This window comes from Pelodiscus sinensis, unplaced genomic scaffold (genome assembly GCF_049634645.1).
Source record: "Pelodiscus sinensis isolate JC-2024 unplaced genomic scaffold, ASM4963464v1 ctg37, whole genome shotgun sequence".
Taxonomy (NCBI): Eukaryota; Metazoa; Chordata; order Testudines; family Trionychidae; genus Pelodiscus; species Pelodiscus sinensis.
In genome coordinates this window covers 392,128-411,004 of record NW_027465869.1, presented here as the reverse complement: position 1 = coordinate 411,004, position 18,877 = coordinate 392,128, and the positions used below count along the sequence as shown (strand labels likewise).

General features: G+C 55.8%; 1 protein-coding gene across 1 annotated transcript in view; it reads right to left on the bottom strand.

Annotated features, from left to right (window-relative positions):
- LOC142824041 (killer cell lectin-like receptor subfamily B member 1B allele B) overlaps positions 1–18,877 on the bottom strand; it is a 110,256-nt gene that overhangs the window by 29,808 nt on the left and 61,571 nt on the right. The window lies entirely within an intron of this gene.

Below are 18,877 nucleotides of genomic sequence, written 5' to 3'. Positions count from 1 at the left end.
CCAGCCTCACAGAGCACTGCTGTTCCCCACACTGGCTAGCCAGCAGTCACCCCAGCAAGCCCTGAGATGTGCCCTCACCTTCCCCGGCCAGAAGAGAACACTGGCCAGGCCTCGCAGACAGAGCCTCCGTATCGCAGGGTTGTTGTCTCGGGTCCATTCCATCAGGTGTTCCTGGAGGTCTGATTTGGTGACAGTGCTGAGGATGGAAGGACTCTGGAGAAACTGGAAAGAGAAAATCAGCGTCAGGCTAAGGAGCAGAAATCTGCCTTTGCTCTGTGCCTGCTCCATCATCTTTGCCAACTGGCCACTCTCTGCTGCACAAAATCTCTGGAGTGAAGGAGCCAGTGGCTGGTGTTTGAAATGGTCCATTCCTAGAAGGGCAACTAATCCACAAGTGCCTAATGAACTCCAGGGACAGAGGACTCTCTGGGGACCGCTAAGCGTCCTGGGCAGAGCGCTGTGGCAGAGGAAAAAGAAACCCCAGGGGAAGGCGAGGAGAGAGGCCCGGGCTTGGGGTGCTGGAGAAACATCTCCTCTTGTCACATGTCCCAGGGAGGTGCATGCAGCCAGGAGCAATCTCACCCTGCCCGCCTCCACTCTGCCCAGTCCCGCTAGTATCTGCGTGGGCAGAGGAGCTGGCTGGCTGTGAGATTGCTGAACCGCTGGCCATGGGCCCCAGCCCCTATAGGCCCAGGAGGGGTCTGAGCTGCTCTGCACAAGCCCACGTGTGCCAGGCCGCTCCGGACTCTCACCTCGGTGCAGAAAGTCAGGGCGATTTCTCTCAGCGCCTCCTCCTCCTCCCGACTCTGCACGATGGCGATGGCCTCTCTGAGAACCACAGGGACCTGTGGGTTCCGGTGCTCGACCATGGTTCTGGAAGAGCAAAGGGAAAGTCCCCGGGATTACCAAAGGGAGAGACAGTCCCTCCCCCATTGCGGGGCTGAGAGGGCCGGCTGGGGCAGAGGAGGATCTCTCGCCCAACTCCCATTGCCCAGACAGGCCGCAGGAAGAGGAAACTTGAGACTCCTACCTTGCGATCAAGCCCACCCCTCGGGAGAAGTGATGGCGGGAGGCGATCATTTCCCAGCCCTGCTGTAACTGGATACTGGCAAATTCCTTCCAGTATCTGGGCATGGAAAACAGGGTCTTCACGGCCTCCAGGGACGTGCTAAACGAAAAAAGAAAAAAAAATCCTGGTGTCAGAAATCTACTGCAGCCCAACCCGCTCAGGGCCTGGGGAACAAGGCATGGTCAGCAGTAGCCGGTTTCCCCCGGGATGGACCCAGCACCCTGTCGGGGCTCACTGAGGTTTTGGCAGGTGGCGACACTGCATCTTCTGCAGATGCTCGGTGCCCTCGCTCCCAATGGTCCAACACCCGACTCTTCGCTGGGGCCGGCACCAGGTCACTGGGCACGTGGGCCAGATCCTTAGTTGGTGCGAGGGAGCAAAACTCTGCCCGTTTGCAGCAGCTGAGGTGCCTTCGGGCTCCCCGGCTCCCCCCAGGGGAGTCCACACGGAATCAGCTTCATGGTCCCTCAAGCTCCTGCCTGTGACACGGCCCCCCTGCCGGGCCGGGCCCCAGTGCTGCAGGTGGCGCATGGGGAGGTACCGACGTGGTCCCTGCCTGTGCTGGGAAGGAGCCGGCCTGTAGGCAGGGTCAGAGGAGCAAGTGTGACTCACAAGCACACGGGTGCCCAGCACCGCTCCCCCCAGACAGACCTGCCCAGAACTGCGCCTGGGCTCCGCAGGGGCCGTGTGTGACCTGCGGGTGCAGCAGATCAAATCTGTTCTTCCCCTTCCTTTCTGCCGTTACCTCAAGGGGCTGAGGCGGCTGGATCCCTCAGGGCTGGATTTCTGGCTGGCCGTCCAGGTCCCTGGCAGGCGCAGGTCCAGCACATGCTGCACCTGCCTGACGCAGAGGAGGAGCAAGTGGGGAAACATTTGCAAGATGGCTTCTCGGTATCCCCACAGGAAAAAGATCTCATAGAGCGTGTCCATAGCCTGGAGTCAGAACGAGACAGAAAAGTCACTGAGCTGTCCCCACCTCCCATCCGCTCCCATGGCATTTTGCTGTCATGCTGGTGCCGTTTCTCACATCCTTGTGGCTTCTGAGGAAGGAGGGTTAGTTCCTCGGGGGGAGGGGAGATGTGATGGCCCCTGACCCGTCTTCCATTGCTAGAATGGGCGCAGAAGGGAACCTCTTGGAAAGATCAGAAGAGTCCAGCTGACATTATTCCCCATTATCTCTCTCCATGGCCTAGACCTCGCCCTTCCCCTTCCCAGGCCTGATCGGAGGGGGCGACACCATCATGAGGGGACCCAAACTTCTAGGCGCATGTACAGGGCATCCCACGATCCCTCTGCTGCCTGAGTAACTCCAGTGCCACAAGCAGCAGGGAGCCGGGGCGATGCCGGGAGGTCGATGCAGTTTCAGTCCAGACCCCACGTTGCTCCCAGCGACTGGCTTTCCAGCAGGTCCCGGTTTGCAGGTCCTCGTTTTCACTCCCCCATCATGCGGGGCTGCTTGTGTGTTCTGGGCCCAAGGTAGCAACTTATCCTTGTGTCGAGGATCATCTTCCATGAACTTCCACGGCAGTTTTGTGTCTTGTTGAATCCCTCTTCTCACCCACCTGTCTGTGGGGGCAGACCGAGGCTCTAGGGGTGTGAATGTTCGAGAAGCAGCATAGCTCTGCCATGAGTTTTCAGGTCACATTAGGCCCTTGGTCCATTAAACGTCTCTCACAGCAGCCCGACCCTCGCAAGCACCTTCAGGAGTTCGTTGGCAATAACAGCTCGTGGGGGGACTGTCTGGGGCACCGGGTAGCGTTGTTAGGATTGAGTTTTTTTCTTTTTTATTTCTTATTTTAGGTATAGTAATGTAGCAGTAATATAGCAATATAAGGCATATATATATATTAATATACATTTAATAGTTTACAAATCAAGTCCTTTCAGTTGAAGGTCTATTTTCTTTGTTCCGAAGTAGAAAACCAGTTCTGGGTATTTTGGCTGTGTTAGTAAGATTAGAGGAATTCTGCGAATGTTGAAGGCCAAGCTGTAATTGTTTAATTTACAATGGTTTTGTTTTTCCATGCAGTTCTGTAACCCCGGAGACTTGTGCATGTAAGAAGTGTGAATGTGTTGAGCTAAGATGCAAAGTTATATGGCTTTAGAACCAGATGGTCAAAGGAGGGGGTTGAGCGAGTGTGAGCGAAGTCCTGAGAATGAGACAACCTGACTGCAGAGGAGTCATCTATAACCACCAATGCGTACCCCTACTCATGAGAAGATTGAATAATTGGCAGATTGATGAGCCTTAGAGCGGAGCAAGCCACCCGAAAGGACGATTGACAACAGGATGAACCTTCGAGAGATGTTCTGGGAACACTCACATCAAAAGATAACATTCCGGTCACAAGCGGACAGAGCGAGATCCATGGATTTTAACAAGAAGGAGGAATATATAAAGCAGGGCGCTTTGCTATGGAACTTTGCGTTCGTCTGCCACACTATCTGGAGAGGAGTATCGGATCGATCGACCGACAAGGCCCTGCTCCCCCCTATGCTCAATCTACCTGGCCACTAGATTGACACAGACTCTGGACTGGTAACTATATCATCTGGCAGAACTGTGTATGCATGATGTTTTGTGTCTGTTTGAAAAGCATATGCAACTGTTGTATTCTCAATCGATGCGGCGTACTGCCTTTCCCCCTATAAAAGATCTCGTTGCTTCGATTAAGCATAACAGCATAGCCCACTAGCACAGAGGTGGACTAATGGTCCATCCTGCTCTTCTAGAAGGGTTCCACCAGATCTAAGCCAATCTTCTCACAAGGTGTCCCTGCCAGGGACAAGGGCATCAGTGGTCCTGCATTGATCACTATTGGGCTGCTTTTCTGGCACTCAGGGCACGTGCTTCCTCCCCAGCCAGAAAACCTGCCGGGCCACTCTCTGTAGAGTTTTCTCTCTCCCGAAGGGTCTGGCCCAGGGCACTGCACGTCCCAGGCACAACAACTCCTGGCAGAACCGTCACGGGAGCAGTAGTTGGCAGATGTTGGTCTTGGTCAGTGGGTGCTGGACCCGGCGATTAAGAAGGTCCTTGCTGATCTCAAACCGGGACCCTGGAGCCAGCACTGAGGTTGACCATCTCCCTGGCTTGTGTCTGCCCCTTGCTGCCAGGCCTTGGAGGGTTGGGTCACTCCTTTGCTCTTGGAGAACATCCCCCCAAGATCCCAAACTACTTCACCAGGGTCAATGGGAACTTCTGCCGGGTCGGGTTCGAATCCTCCTGCCCCAGTTAGAGGGACCCCGACCGTGCTGCTCGTTTGACTCCCTCAGATGCCCTGGCTTGGGGTCTGGCTTCCCTGGCTCCTCTGAGGCCACGTAGTCCTCAAGCAGGGAGACAGTTTCAGCGAGGGGCACCGGGCGGTGTCGCTGCGCCCATTCCTGCCTGCCCCCGGCAGGATCCGTGTCACGGGCGCGATCACAGAAGACTCCTTGGGGGCGTTTCCCAGAGCGCTGGCAAAGCCGCTGACACTCGCTTCTTGGCACTCAAGAGCTTCTCGCTACACTGTCCTGCTGGGCCAGGTCTCCTGGTCTCCCCCAGCCGAGGCACAGAGCAGAGACCCTCCCCCGCCCCCAGAGCTATACAGACATTGAGTCTATTGTGGTCTGAGGTCACAACTGTTTACACAACGCTTGATAGTAAACAAAAGTGATTTTATTAAGCACAAGCTGTGGGATTTATGTGTTTGCAAGTGAGAAAGGGCAGAGCAAAGTGAATTACAAATGTCAAATAAGAAGAAACGCATCCGTAGTTTTAACACACACTCGAGCCTCTTACAAACACACCCTCCAACTGTTCTTATTTGGGTTAAACCTCCCAGCAAGGGCAGGTCTTTTCCCTGGGGTCTCTGGCTCTCTCTCTGGGGAGTGCTATGCCTGGCACAGACACAGGGGCAGCTCACTTCGCTGGGGTTCATAAAAATCACTGTGGATGGGAACTTGGAACACTCTCTCCACCTTCTATGGAAAATTGCCTGCTCAGACACCACCCTTTGCACTTTGGGTATGGAAGCGAAATGAAGTAAGAAACGATCATGAGTAAATGAAGGGGGAAATGGAATCTAGTCGTCAGGTGGCTATTTTTCTTTATTTTTCGGCTGGTTTGAATTGCTCTGTGAGAGTCTATGCTTCCTCTCCACCATGCACCATCTAAACATTGTTCCCCGAGATTGTTTCTGTGATTGAATTTGTTTTCCTTAGTTGCTCTGTCACAGCTAGCAGCCACGTATGCTTTATCAAGTAGAGCTTTTGTTTTGTAATGAAAATCACTTTTTGAAGGTGATGATTCGATTCTTGTGTCCTGGAAGGTCAGCGGGTCTGTCTGCCTCTGTCTGCAAGCCTCAGACTAAGAAGTCAGCTACCAGAGACTGCAGTTTGTTTTTCTCTTCTCTTGTTTTCCAAGCTCTATTGTGCTAACAGAGCTTGGGGTACCCCCGGGGAGAATTCAAGTGCCCTCCTCCGTGTTTAAGAATAAGTCATTTGACGGTGGAAGCTCCCCGCAAAGTTAGTAAATTTGTAACCCTAACCCTAACCCTAACCCTAACCCTAACCCTAACGTTCTGTGCTCAGAGTGGAGATCAGCCCTGGCACGTGGTGTCCCGACCCTGCACTGGGGCTGCAGAGGTGAAGCCTGGCTGCCTAGCAGAGAAGGTCACACCCCCACAAGCGTGCTGGGCGGGCTGCAGCTGGAGGTAGCTAGAAAGGCCTGTGGAGCAGCTCAGACAGGGCTGAGGCCTACGGGGGCAGAGGTGCCGCTGGGGCTCCCGAGGAGAAGCGCATGTGCACCCGGACGCCGTCACCAGTCAGCAGGGAACCGCAGCAGAAGCCCCGGTTTGGAGGAAAGAGACGGCGCTCAGGATGGGAGAGAAGCTGGCAGGAAGCAGCCCAGGGCGGGTAGTTGAACCCCGGGTGCTTGGCGTCTTTCGGCTGGATTCCCCACCCAACTAGTGGTGCCCCACTCCAACGCTGACAGGGTGCACTGGGACCCGTGGAGAGGGTGGCCTGGGTCCCCCTGGCCCTCCACACCAATCCCACCAGGAGTTCTAACACACCTCTGGCTGCTAGGCCTGTGTGAAGGGAGCTGCCCTGTTGATTTGGAGCACAGGGAGTTAAGCCCTGTGTGCAGGGAGCTGCAGGGTTGATTTGGAGCATTGGGACGCACACGGGGTTGAGCTCCAAGTGAGGGGCCTCCGTGTTCAGTGGCGAGTTCGCTATGTGACAGCTCCAGTCTCACTTACGGCCAGAGACACGCTGCGGCTCCTCTCCTCCCGGTGGCTCTTCCGGAGCTTGTCCAGCAGCTGGTGCAGCACATGGCGGGAGAGCTGTGCTTCTTCCCCCAAGGCCTTCCACAGCTCCCTGGCACCTCTGCAAGGTCAGAAACCGAAATCAGAGCGTCCCTGCTTGCCCCCCCTTGTGTCCCCAGGGAGAGGCTGGGAAGGCCGGCGGGAAAGGGGGCCCTTAGAGGAGACGCCCGGGGGCGGGGAGGCTGAGGCGGGTGAGTCCCTTCCGCGAGCTCTTCATTTATTCCCTTCCCCAGAGGCCTCATTGTTCCTGCAGCCTGTGCCGCTGCTTCCAGTAACTGCCCTGGGGCTGCGCACAGCGTGACACCACCCAGCCCAGCCTGCACCAAAGGCTGCTTGGTGACATTTACGCTGGAGTCACGGCCCAGGGATGCTCCCCATAGCCTGGTCCTGCCCCTCTGGTGAAGCTGGCGGGAAGGGGGGTGACCCACAGAAATCAGGAGCCTGCTGGAACTCTCCAGGGACCTGTCACGTCTGCACTCTGGGCAGGGAAGAGGGAGGGGCTGGTTTCCAAGGGGCTGGGCCTGGGCATCTCCCCTCAGGAGGCAGGGACAGCCCCGTGCCCAGCAGGGAGCTTGCTCCATCGCTGTGGCCTGCCAGGCCTTTCCCGCGCTCTGCCCTGGAGGAGGAGGGGAGGGGCAATCAGGGGCTGAGGTGATAACAGCCTCTCCCTACCTCTCCCATGGCAGCGCGTGGGCCACACAGGCTGGAACCACGTCCCAGGGGTGGGCGCGAGCCAGCAGGGCGATGGTTCCCAGCGCGGCTCTTCTGGCTCTGGGGTCCTCGACGTCGTCCAGCCAGGTGAAAATCTCTCCCACGACGTCTCCCACCTGGAGGCAGCCAGAAAGCTGAGGGGGGGGGGGGATTGCCCAAGAGCGGCCTCCTGCCAGGTCACCCCTCCTGGCAGACGGCGCTCGGAGAAGGGCAGGAACGTCACCAAGTCAATGAGCCGCTCTTGGTCCCAGGTCCCCCTGTCACGCGGGTAGAATTCCTGCCTCCCCAGAGGGCGATGGAGCTCAACTGATCAGGGCAGTGACTGATGCTCACACCTCCTAGGAAGGGGCTGTAGAAATGGACTCGGGCAGAGCCCTCCCTGCACCAGTCTAATTCCCGGGGGGGGGGCACTGGAGCCAGAGGGGCCGGGCAGCAGGATCACACGTCAGAGGCACCGGGGCAAAGTGCAAAGCCAAATGGTTCCTGCTGCACCGGTGGGTCACACGAGGACCCTGCAGGGCACGTGAGGAAACCCCGTCCGCTCCGGGAGCCCAGCGTGGCGACCCCTCGGCAGACTCTGTCAGTGCCGCGCTCCAGGGCGGGGCTGTGACCCACCTGCCGTGGGGCTGGGCTGGCCCCAGGGACGTGTCCAAGCTCCAGCGTGCAGAGCTCTGGAAACACCTGCCCACCCCAGCACCGAATGGAAAGGGGCTGAGCCGACCTGCCAGACCGGGACCCTGTGCCCCAGGGCCGGTTTCCTCAGAGCCAGTTCTCCCAGCCCCTCTCCCCACACGCCCCTGCCCCTCGCCGGGCGTCTCTTACTCGCTCCATGCGGGCGCTGTGCTGGGACACGGTGGCTCTCAGCGCCTCCTCCGCCGCCCGAAAGCTCTCCAGGGCGGGGGCCGGCAGAGCCTTCACGGCTGCCAGCAGCAGGGCTGTGGGCTGGGCTGAGGCAGGGGGCTCCCCGAGGGTCTGCAATGAACAGGGGCAGAGCCTGTAGGGACTGAGCATTTCCACTGGGCAGCTGCCCTGGGACACTCGCTCCCTGGGGGCTGGCAGGGCCTAGAGAGCATGGAGGAGCCTGCTGAGACCTTTGATTGAGCAGCCTCGCCCGGTGCCAAGGGTTCCCCCGTCCCCTGGGCACCACAGGCCCCTGTAACTCACGGCCACTGCCAGGAGACCTGCCTTTGGCTGATAAACCGGCAGAGCCCTGCAGATCCCGTGTGGAGGGCAGCAGAGGGGTGACTGGAGAACATGCCCCATGTTCCATCCTCCATCCTGGGCCTGAGCAGATGGGCCCAGCGGCTCTAGTAGCCCACAGTGTCCGCGCGGAAAGGACGGAGTGCACGGCCCTCATGGAAACGCCCTCTGCCTTCCCCACCCGGCAGCGTGTGGCGCTGCCTCCCAACCGGCAGGAATCACGGGCAGGACAGGAAGTAGCTGAGACTGAGGCTACATCTACAATGTAGCCTTCTTGAGGAAAAGCTTATGCAAATGAAGCTTGGCGTGGAATATCGCTGTGCCCCATTTGCATAATTAACGAGCAGCCCTTGTTTTGCAAAATCCCCTCTTGTGCAAGAGCCGTTCTTCCTCAAAAAACAGACTTCTTATAACGTGTAAGGAGGGAAAAGTTTAGCTCGTCTCTCAGGATTTATTGTTTTCCTTCTTTAGGGATGTCAAACTAATGTCTGAGCTTCTTAGGGTTTGAGATGGTTTTTTTCTTTCTTCCTTCCTTTTCCAACTAAGTCTTCAGACCAGGGACTTTGCCTTGGTACCAGTCTCAAAAGGTGGCTCTTTCCATCTATCCAATGTAGAATCATAGAACCATAGAAGGTCATCAAGTCCAGACCCCTGCTCTAGGCAGGACCAATCCCAACTAAATCAACCCGGCCAGGGCTTTGTCAAGCTGAGACTTAAACTCCTCTAGGGATGGAGACTCCACTACTTCCTTAGGTAACCCATTCCAGTGCTTTACTGCCCTCCTAGTGAAATAGTTTTCCTAATATCCAACCTGGACCTCTCCCACCACAACTTGAGACCATTGCTCCTTGTTCTGTCATCTGTCACTACTGAGAACATCCTCTCTCCAGCCTCTTTGGAACCTCCCTTCAGGAAGTTGCAGGTTGCTATCAATTCCCCCCTCACTCTTCGCTCCTGCAGACTAAACAGACCCAAGTCCCTCAGCCTCTCCTCATAAGTCATATGCTCCAGCTCCCTAATCATTTTGGTCGCCCTCTGCTGGACCCTCTCCAGTGCGTCTACATCCTTTTTGTAGTGGGGGGCCCAGAACTGGACACAATACTCTAGATGTGGCCTCACCAGAGCTGAATAAAGGGGAATAAGGACATCTCTGGATCTGCTGGCAATGCTCCTCTTCATGCAACCTAATATGCCATTAGCCTTCTTGGCTACAAGGGCACACTGTTGACTCATATCCAGCTTCTCATCCACTGTAACCCCCAGGTCCTTTTCTGCAGAACTACTACTTAGCTGATTGGTCCCCAGCCTGTAAATATGCTTGGGATTCTTCCGTCCCAAGTGCAGGACTCTGCACTTGTCCTTGTTGAACCTCATCAGATTTCTTGTGGCCCAATCCGCCAATTTTCTAAGTCACTCTGGACCCTATCTGTGCCCTTAAGCATATCTACCTCTCCCCCTAGCTTAGTGTCATCCGCAAACTTGCTGAGGGTGCAATCCGTCCCCTCATCCAGGTCATTAATAAAGATATTGAACAAAACCGGTCCTAGAACCGAACCTTGGGGCACTCCGCTAGAAACCAACCGTCATCCTGACATCGAGCAATTGATCACTACCTGCTGGGCGTGGCCTTCTAGCCATCTTTCTATCCATCTTACTGTCCATTTATCCAATCCACATTCCCTTAACTTGCTGGCAAGAATATTGTGGGAGACCATATCAAAAGGCTTTCTAAAGTCAAGGTATATCACATCCACTGACTTTCCCACGTCCACAGAGCCAGTTACCTCATCATAGAAGCTAATCAGATTGGTCAGGCACGACTTTCCCTTTGTGAATCCATGCTGACTATTCCTAATCTCTTTCCTCTCTTCCAAGTGCCTCAAAATGGATTCTTTAAGGATCCCTTCCATGATTTTTCCAGGAACCGATGTAAGAATGACTGGCCTATAGTTCCCTGGATCGTCCTTCTTCCCTTTTTTGAAGATAGGCTCTACATTTGCCTTTTTCCAATCATCCGGGATTTCTCCCGATCTCCACGACTTTTCAAAGATAATGGCCAAAGGCTCCTCAATGACATTTGCCAACTCCCTCAGTACCCTCGGATGTACTATTGCGACAGGGCGCCTGCCCTGCACTGGCCCTTTAACACCAGGACTCAGGCCCGGAGCCAGGGCTAGAAGAAAGGAGACCAGCTGGAGCTAGTTGGGACTAGAGAGAGTCCGGCTGGCAAACAACTAGGACAGCACGACTGGCTGGTAGAAGCCAGCTGAACCCCTTAGGGCGTGGGAGAGCCCAGCTGGCACGTATATATAGAGAAGCCCAGGTTGCTCAAGGGGGGGCAGTAGAGAGCTGACTGCAGGAAAGGCAGGAGCTCCTTGAAGGGAGACAAGCTGGGGACAGCCAGCGATAGCTGGAGGAGGGCCAGCAAGGCTCCCCTGGCTAGGGGCTGGAGGCAAAGCCCTGGATTGGAGGCGAACCTTGAGGCAGCCTAGGTAAGCGGGGCAGTTGAGACAACCCCAGTGCCATGATGAGCATCCCATACAGACTGTAACTTGCCCGGCGAGGGGCTGTATGAGGACAGTCAGGGGGCACTGAGGCACACTGGGGTGTGAACCCCTGACAACTATGCTTGCAACTAGCTTTATTTTCATGCTAAAAGTTGTTTCTTTTTCTCTGATTAACTGGTGTTGGTTGACTGTTCTCTCCAGGATGGTCTGTCTGTGTGGACCTGTATGCCTCTGACTGAGGGGTCAGCCACCAGAGACTGCAGCTTGTTTTTCTCTTTTCTTTTCCAAAATCTTTTGGGAAAAAGAGCTTGGGGTACCCCTGGGGCTGGTTTCAAGTATCCAGCCCTGTTTGTGGGTTCAAAGCACTTGATGGTGGCAGCAGCATCCCCAAAATATGGGTATTAGGATTTGGGGGGGGTGTTTCGGGACCAGAGCCTGTGCAAGCAAGGGTCTGGAGTGCTCTTGCAGACCCCCAACTTCTGCATTCGTTGTGCCGGAGTGGGGAACAGCCTCGACAGGGTCGCTAGGCAAGTGAATGGCAGCACTTCACTGACCTCGGGGGGGTGCCAATCACACATGATGAGATTTGCTGTGATCGTTCAGATCAGCGCAAAAGCGGAGGCTGCTGCCTGAGAAGGACTGAGTCAGGCCTGCGCCAGTGACGTGCTCATGTGACCTACTCCATCTTGGGACAGACTTTCACAGGAGAACAATGGGATTCCTGCCCCATGGGCAAGGGGATAAAGGGGCCCTGAGGGTTCCCCCAGTTTTGTCGTCACTCCTGTCCTCCCCCCTGATAATCATCTATGAAGGATCTCGGCTATGGACTGAAGCCTGAAGTGGCCCCAGAGCCACCGTCTTATTAGTCTTGAAAGTTCTGCATGGTCCTGTCTTAAATTGACCTGGGCATGTGGCTGGTTCGCTGGGGTGGGAGGAACCTGTTTGGAATTGGTGGGACTGGGACTCAGAGCCTCTCACCTGTATGCGGGTGGTGCTGGTGGTGGCCCAGAGGACAGGCGTGTCTAAGGGGGTTGCTCGCAGGGCTTCTTACTAGCCAGTGTGGGGAACAGAAGTGCTGTTTGGGACGGGTTCCGATCCTAGCAGTGGAGGACCCCCCCGTTCTGGGCTCTGAGTAGCCCTGTCTCAAAGCAAGGTGCCCTGCTTCCACCCTCGGCGTGGTGCTCCCAGAAAGCCCCCATATTACACGGCTTTGCTCCAGGGAGCTGGTCACACGTAGGAGTGTTTCCTTTGGTCCCTGAGCCGGGGGGGGGGGGGGGGGGGGCGTTCTCCTCTGAGACACCGGCTCCGGCACATAGTCACGCGCCCCACAGGGGATGCTTCCCATTGGCTCAGTCACAAGCCTCATTCCCAATGTCATGTGGGCGCTGCTCTGTGCTAATGGGGTGGGCCGGCGGTCTGGTTCCTCCTCCTCTTCGCTCCCTTCCGCCCCGTTGGGCGTCTTCTGGGAGAGCTCGTTCTCCACCCCTGGAGCAGAGGAGACGCGCTGGTTTGAATGTGTTACCCTGGGCGACAGCAGGACACGGGGCCCAGAGCCCTGACGTGACTTGCCCAGGGTCACACAGCAAGGTGCTTGCAGGGCCGAGCAGAGAGCGCCGCTCCCATGACTCTCAGCTGGGGGCTCTCCCCACTGGGCTTCTCTCCCCTAGGGGCAGAGTCTCTCCCACGGTGCGTTCTCCTCTCCCCGGCCCTCGCCCCCTTCCTGCAGTGATGGGAACAGGCCTCGTTTCCCGTGTGACGCCCCAGGAAGTGATGGCCCAGCCCAGCCCAGTTCCCAGTTGAGAGCTGCTGCGACCTTTGGACGGGTGACCCCTGGTCCCTTTTTAACGGTTCTGTTCCCTCCTCTCCAGCAGCTGCTGCTGGCGCAGGGGGTTGGAGCTGCCCCTCGGCTCCCATCCAAGGACCCCTGGAAGCTGCGTGCGAATCCCTTTCCTGATTGGCTGGGGAAGGACATGGGGCACTCGCTCTCCTGTGGTGGAGGAGGGTGTCCTGCCTCCAGCCTCCACCCGGTCCCCCCACCCCTCCCAGCCCCCTGCAGGGTCCGTACTGGCTGGGGGAGCAAATCAGGGAGCCAGGACGTACTTGGGGGATCATGTGACCCAGACCATGCTGAAGGGGAGGAGGGATCAATTGTGCTGCATTGGCTGCCACCGCCCACATGGGAAAGCTGGGGAGGTTACAGGCGCCTTCAGATCAGGCCAACTTCTCTACTTTGCTCCAAGTCTTCCCTGCGCGGTGAACTGCGAACAGGGCAGCAGCCTCCCTCGCACCCTCCTCCTCCCCTGCCTCCCGCTGGGGAATTGGCCCAGCAGGGATCCTGTTTTCTCCCGTTACACTCCCCTGATGCTCATTCAGTTCTGTTTATTCTCTGCCTGCTCCTTTGCCCCTGCTCTCCCCAATTCACACCCAATATATTTTCTTCCACACCCACGGCCTATTGAAAATACATATTTATACCCACGGGTTTGGGTCCACACACCACACACCACCGCGATATTGGTGTTGCACATGAGAAAATTCAGTCGGCCCAAGGTTGGAAAATCTTAGCGGGAACACTGCTCCTACCCCCTTGTCTCACAGCCGGTGAGAGGGGACCTGGCTCCGTGGCCACCAGAGCCCTCCGGGAACAGGGGCTGCAGGGGAGCCCTCCTGGCACAGCACGTAGTTACCCCCTGTTCACACACAGCCCCTCGCTGCTCCTCTTTCTACACCCTGAGCTACCCCCTCCCTGCCCGAGCTCCTGTTTCAAACTTTTGGAGCTGAGCAGCCCCCTCCCTTGCTTGAGTCAAAATTTGTATTGTGGCTCCCCAAGCCATTTCCAGGAGAGGCTGGGTGGCCTGCTGGGGAGATCGAAGGGGGGGGGGGGATTTGCTTGAGCCTTCTGGGCCCAGCTCCCAAAATAGAGGATCCAGGCAGAGAAAGATGACTGGATCTATAACACGGGGCTGGGAGGTGTATAACCGGTAAGAAAGGAAACATTATTAATCAAAATCAAAATAATTAAGCAAAGGGGCCGGGGGGGGGGGGGGATTTGGTGTTAGGATTCACCCCTCCGCTGCTCCAGCCCCATGGAGAGCGGAGGGAGACAAGAGAGGACCAGAGTTCAAGGATTCCTATGGGCCAGATTACCTCTTTTCCATACCCGTGATAGTAGATTTGTATGACCTGCCCTAGCTTTTGGGGTGAGTCCAAGATGAGGGGTTCGGTGTGCGGGAGGTGGCTGCCAGGGCATGGGATAAGGATAGTGGCGCAGGAGGGAGTAAGGGTGGGAGTGTGGGTGGGGGTAGGGTGCTGGAGTGGCCTGGGACTTTGGGTGCTGGAGGCGGTGAGGTCTGAACAGGAGGGAAGGTGCAGGAGCCGGCTGGGGTAGGGTACCTGGAAGGGAGGGAGGTGCCGGATTAGGTTGGGGATGCCAGACCCCCAGAGAGCTGTGCCCTGCCATTGTCTGTTCTTCCCACTTCAGGGAGGAACCTGCCCCCCTGTACCAGAGCGTCTGGCACTCGATGGATTCCAGCCTCTGAGGAGCCCATCGCTGTCCCAGGAGACGGCCCTAATGCTCAAGGCTTGTACAGTGACTGGGGTCAGTGTCCCTCACATGCTCCCCTCTCACCGGGTGGGTTGTATCCTCACCTGTGAGATCCAGCTGGTCTTTGTCTGGGCTCTCCGGTGGCTTCTCCTCCTCTGGCTCCTCCTGCTTCTCCGCTGAGTTCTTCTTCCTCTTCTTCAGGGAGAAGCGTGTCCACCGCCTGGGAGAGGAAGCTCTTCTCTCCTCCTCAGCCTCTGCCAGGGAGCTGCCACACTGGCTGCAGGCACAGAGTCTTCTTATGCCTGACAGGATCTTCCAGGAGCCTCTGGTTCTCTTGGGCTCCTCTGGCAAGGCCTGCTCCTGCTGGCTGAGGCCGGCGCATGCCTCGGCTGCTGCAGGTTGGACAACCACCCGGAGCACTCGGCTGTGTCTGTGCTCCCTTGAGGTGAGTCTTTCAAAGAAGGAACACAGCCTGGAAGAAAAAGAAGGAGCCAATGGGTTTTTCTGCCCTGGAAAGGCAAGACATTAAACTGCCAGGATTCAGATACAAGAGCGCTCTATTGAAACCATCTGCTTCTCTAAGAGCCAGAACTGGTCCATAGAACCCAGTCAAAGGTGAAGACACATGGGGCTGTGGGTGACAGGAATTCTTATGGGGAATTTCTAGGGCCTGTGTGGTGCAGGAGCTCAGACTCGGGGAGCAGGGCTGTGCCTTCTGGCCTTACAGCCTGGGACTCTAGGGGCTGATGACCCTCAAGTTATAGAAGTGGCTGAAGTTCATCCTCCATTTGCTCTTAACGGCTTTGGGCCTGCAGTCGCCGTCCTACTGGTGGAAGGGAAGCTGTTGCTAGTTGTGGGTTCAGTGGGGGTAGGAGACTGAGCCTGGCATCTCTCTGCTGTCCCCAGTGCTGGTTGTGGGGCCCGGGTGGCATGGTGGCTTCTGAGCTGCTCCCAGGGAGGGGCCATGTGGGTTAACTAAATTAACATTATTCCTACTCTAAACTGTACAGGATTTGGATTTGTTATTTTGGGAAGTCGACAAAGAGGCAGAAGAAACTGGCCTATCTAACTGGAATTATTTAGGATTCTAGCTGTGATTCACTGGGTAGTGCCTTTCTGGGCTTCAGCAGATGGAATCCAGATAGTTACTATCTTTTAGAAGCTACCACAGCAAATAGTAATTGTTCAGTGAAATCAGATGTATTATAGATTGTTCTTAAGCAGTTCTGAATCTCACTGGGCCTCAGAAACTGATCCCTTTGGAGTCAGTTTTGCTTTGTACAGACTTGCAACATGCTTTTGTGAAATCCTCCTGAGTGTTTTATACTTGATTTGCCTTTGGTGGCAAAACTCAATGAGCTATTTCCTTCTCTTCAGTCTGGTGTTTTCCATCCTGTGCTACTAACCCTTCCACTATCGCTCCAGAGAACTGTTATGTTGTTTTGAATAAGGGAGAGAAGGAATCACCCCTGAGGCACCCATCTGTTGCCCTGACATGTCATCTGGGGAGGTATGCCGCCTTCCAGGGGCCCATATCCCAGATATTACGGAGGCATTGCTGAGGAATATCCAACCTCCTGACTACTACCCCCTGCTTCTCATCCATGTGGGCCCTAATGATACTGCAAGGTGTGACCTTGAGAGGAGCTAGGGTGATTACGGGGCTGTGGGAGCACAGGGGAAGGAGTTTGGCGCACAGGTGGTGTTCTCCTTAGTCCTTCCTGTCAATTTTCGGGGCCCAGGCAGAGACAGGTACATCCTGGAGGTGAGTGCCTGGCAGTAAATTGGTGCCACCAAGAGGGCTTTGGCCTCCTTGACCACGGGACGCTGCTCCGAGAAGGACTGCTAAGCAGAGATGGGGTTCACCTTTCGAGGAAGGGGAAGAGAGTATTTGGTCACAGAGTGGCTAACCTAGGGTACGTCTACACTACAACGTTAATTCGAACTAACTTAGTTCGAATTAGTTAATTCGAAGTAAGCTAATTCGAACTAATGCGTCTAGAACTAAAAACTAGTTCGAATTAGCGTTTTGCTAATTCGAACTAGCAAGTCCACATTGAGTGGACCCTGAACAGAGCTTAAGGATGGCCGGAAGCAGTGCCGGCAGGGCATCAGAGGAGGACTTAGAGCGTGGAGATGCTGTCTCAGGCTAGCCGAGGGCTGCGCTTAAAGGCTCCCGATCCCCACCCCGGACAGACAGTTCTAAGGGGTGCCCCGCTTGAAAACCAGTCCTGGCTTGGAGTGCCCGGAGTGCCCACACTGGGCACATCACACCACTCGGCCATCAGCCCGGCTGCACTTGCTGCAGGCTGCCATCTGGGCAGAGGGGGCAATTGGGGGGCTGCAGGAGAGCTTCCACCCCCAGAAGCCCGCAGAGCCAGCCCAGTCCTCCCCATCGGGGGCTCGTACCCCATTCCTCCCTCACCTGCTTCCACTTACCCTTCCCTAGCCCCCCTTCTTATTGATGTACAAAATAAAGATAACGTTTCTTCCAACATTGACTCTGTCTTTATTGAACAAAACTGGGGGAGACTGGGAAAAGGAGGTGGGAGAGGGGAAGAGAAAGGCTGGGAGAGGGGAGGGCAACTAACATGATCAGGGGTTGGGAACAGGTCCCAGATGAAGACAGGCTACAGAGACTGGGACTGTTCAGCTTACAAAAGAGGAGATGGAGCGGGGACAGGATAGAAGGCTGGAGAGGGATGGCACGAGACAAATGGCTTGGTCACTGTGTCCGGTCCATCCCCTCCATGGTCCCTAGGGTTGGCCGCTGTCGGCAGACAGGCTACTGGGCTAGATGGACCTTTGGTCTGACCCAGGACGGCCATTGTAAGCTCAGGGCTCAGGGTCGGGGGTCTCAGTGGACCCCCTTGATTTTCATGCACACCTGCTCCTGGGTGGCCAGGCTGGCAGCTCTCCTGCCCTAGCCGGCCACTTTCCTGTGCCTACTGCGGAGATCGTGGACGAGGTCCACGATGTCCGCACTAGCCCAGGAAGGTGCCCGCCTCTTGCGGTCCAGGGCAAGCTCCCGGGAGTCGCCAGCCTGGTCCCGGGAAGAGGGGGTGGGCTGGGGGACATCGGGTGGGTGGCTCTGTGCCGTGCCAGGTGCAGGGTCTGCTGGCTGGGTGCTGGCAGGCTTGCACCTGGCACGGGCACCGTAGCCAGCCCGTGCCCCTTTAAGGGGTCCGGGGCCGGGAGGGGGGCAATAGAGTTTCCCTGGTGTTGGCCAGAGTGGCCACCAGGGAAACCTGGGGAGGGCTAGCCTCCCACTAGTTCGAATTAAGGGTCTACACAGCCCTTAATTCGAACTAGTAAGTTCGAACTAGGCTTAATCCTCATAAAATGAGGTTTTCCTAGTTCGAACTAAGCGCTCCGCTAGTTCGATTTAAATTCAAACTAGCGGAGCGCTAGTGTAGCGGCTATGAATGTTAGTTCGAACTAATGTCCGTTAGTTCGAACTAACATTGTAGTGTAGACATACCCCTAGTGAGAAGGGCTTTAAACTAGTTTTGATGGGGACAGGTGGCCAAAGCCCACAGGCAAATGAAAAACATGGAGACCTGGGAGATGGGTTGGAAATGGGAGGGAGCATGGGCTATAACAGCAGAGAGAAAGGAGGGACAAGGCAGAAGTGGGGGGCGAAATCCAATCGGTATCTTAGATGCCGGTGTACAAAGGCAAGGAGGACGGGGAATAGGCAGGAAGCACTTGAAGTGCTAATAAAGAAACACAAGGATGACCCAGTTGGTATCCCAGAGACTTGGTGGGATAATACACACAATTGGAATATTGATACCGAAGGGTACAGCTTGCCCAGGACTGACAGGCAGGGATAAAAGGGAGGAGGTGTTGCCGTATCTATTAAGAATGTACACGGGGCTGAGGTGAAGCTAGGCGTAGAAGACAGACTTGTTAAGAGTGTCTGGGTTAGGTAAAAAGAAGGGTGATGTCATGCTAGGGGTCCACTCCAGCCCACCAACCCAGGCAGAAGAGGGGACTGGACTTCAGAAAAGCAGACTTGGCTCCCTCAGGGAAGTGATGGGCAGGATTCCCTGAGGTGCTAACATGAAGGGGAAAGGAATCCAGGAGAGCTGGCAGGATTTTAAAGAAGCCTTAATGAAGGCACAAGACCAAAGCATCCCGATGCACAGTAAGAAAAGCAAATATGGTGGACAACCAGATGGGCTTAGCAGGGAAATCCTTCGTGATCTTAAGTAGAAACAGGAAGTTCATAAGAAGTGGAAACTTGGAGAGATGACTTGGGAGGAGTCTAAATATACTTGAGAATGCAAGGGAGTCGTCCTGAAGGAAAAAGCACAATTGGATTTGTAGCTAGCAAGGGATGTGATGGGTAACAAGAAAGGTTTCTACAGGCATGTGTCACGTTCCTGGATTTTGAGGGGAGCAACCAGATCACTGCTGCACCCATGGGGGTGTGTTTGCCCCAAAAGTGGTATAAAGGGGCCATGTGAGGTGTTGAATAGAAGTTTACTGTCTGCTAATCCTATGTACGCTATTCGTGTGACTGTACAATGTCTGTGTG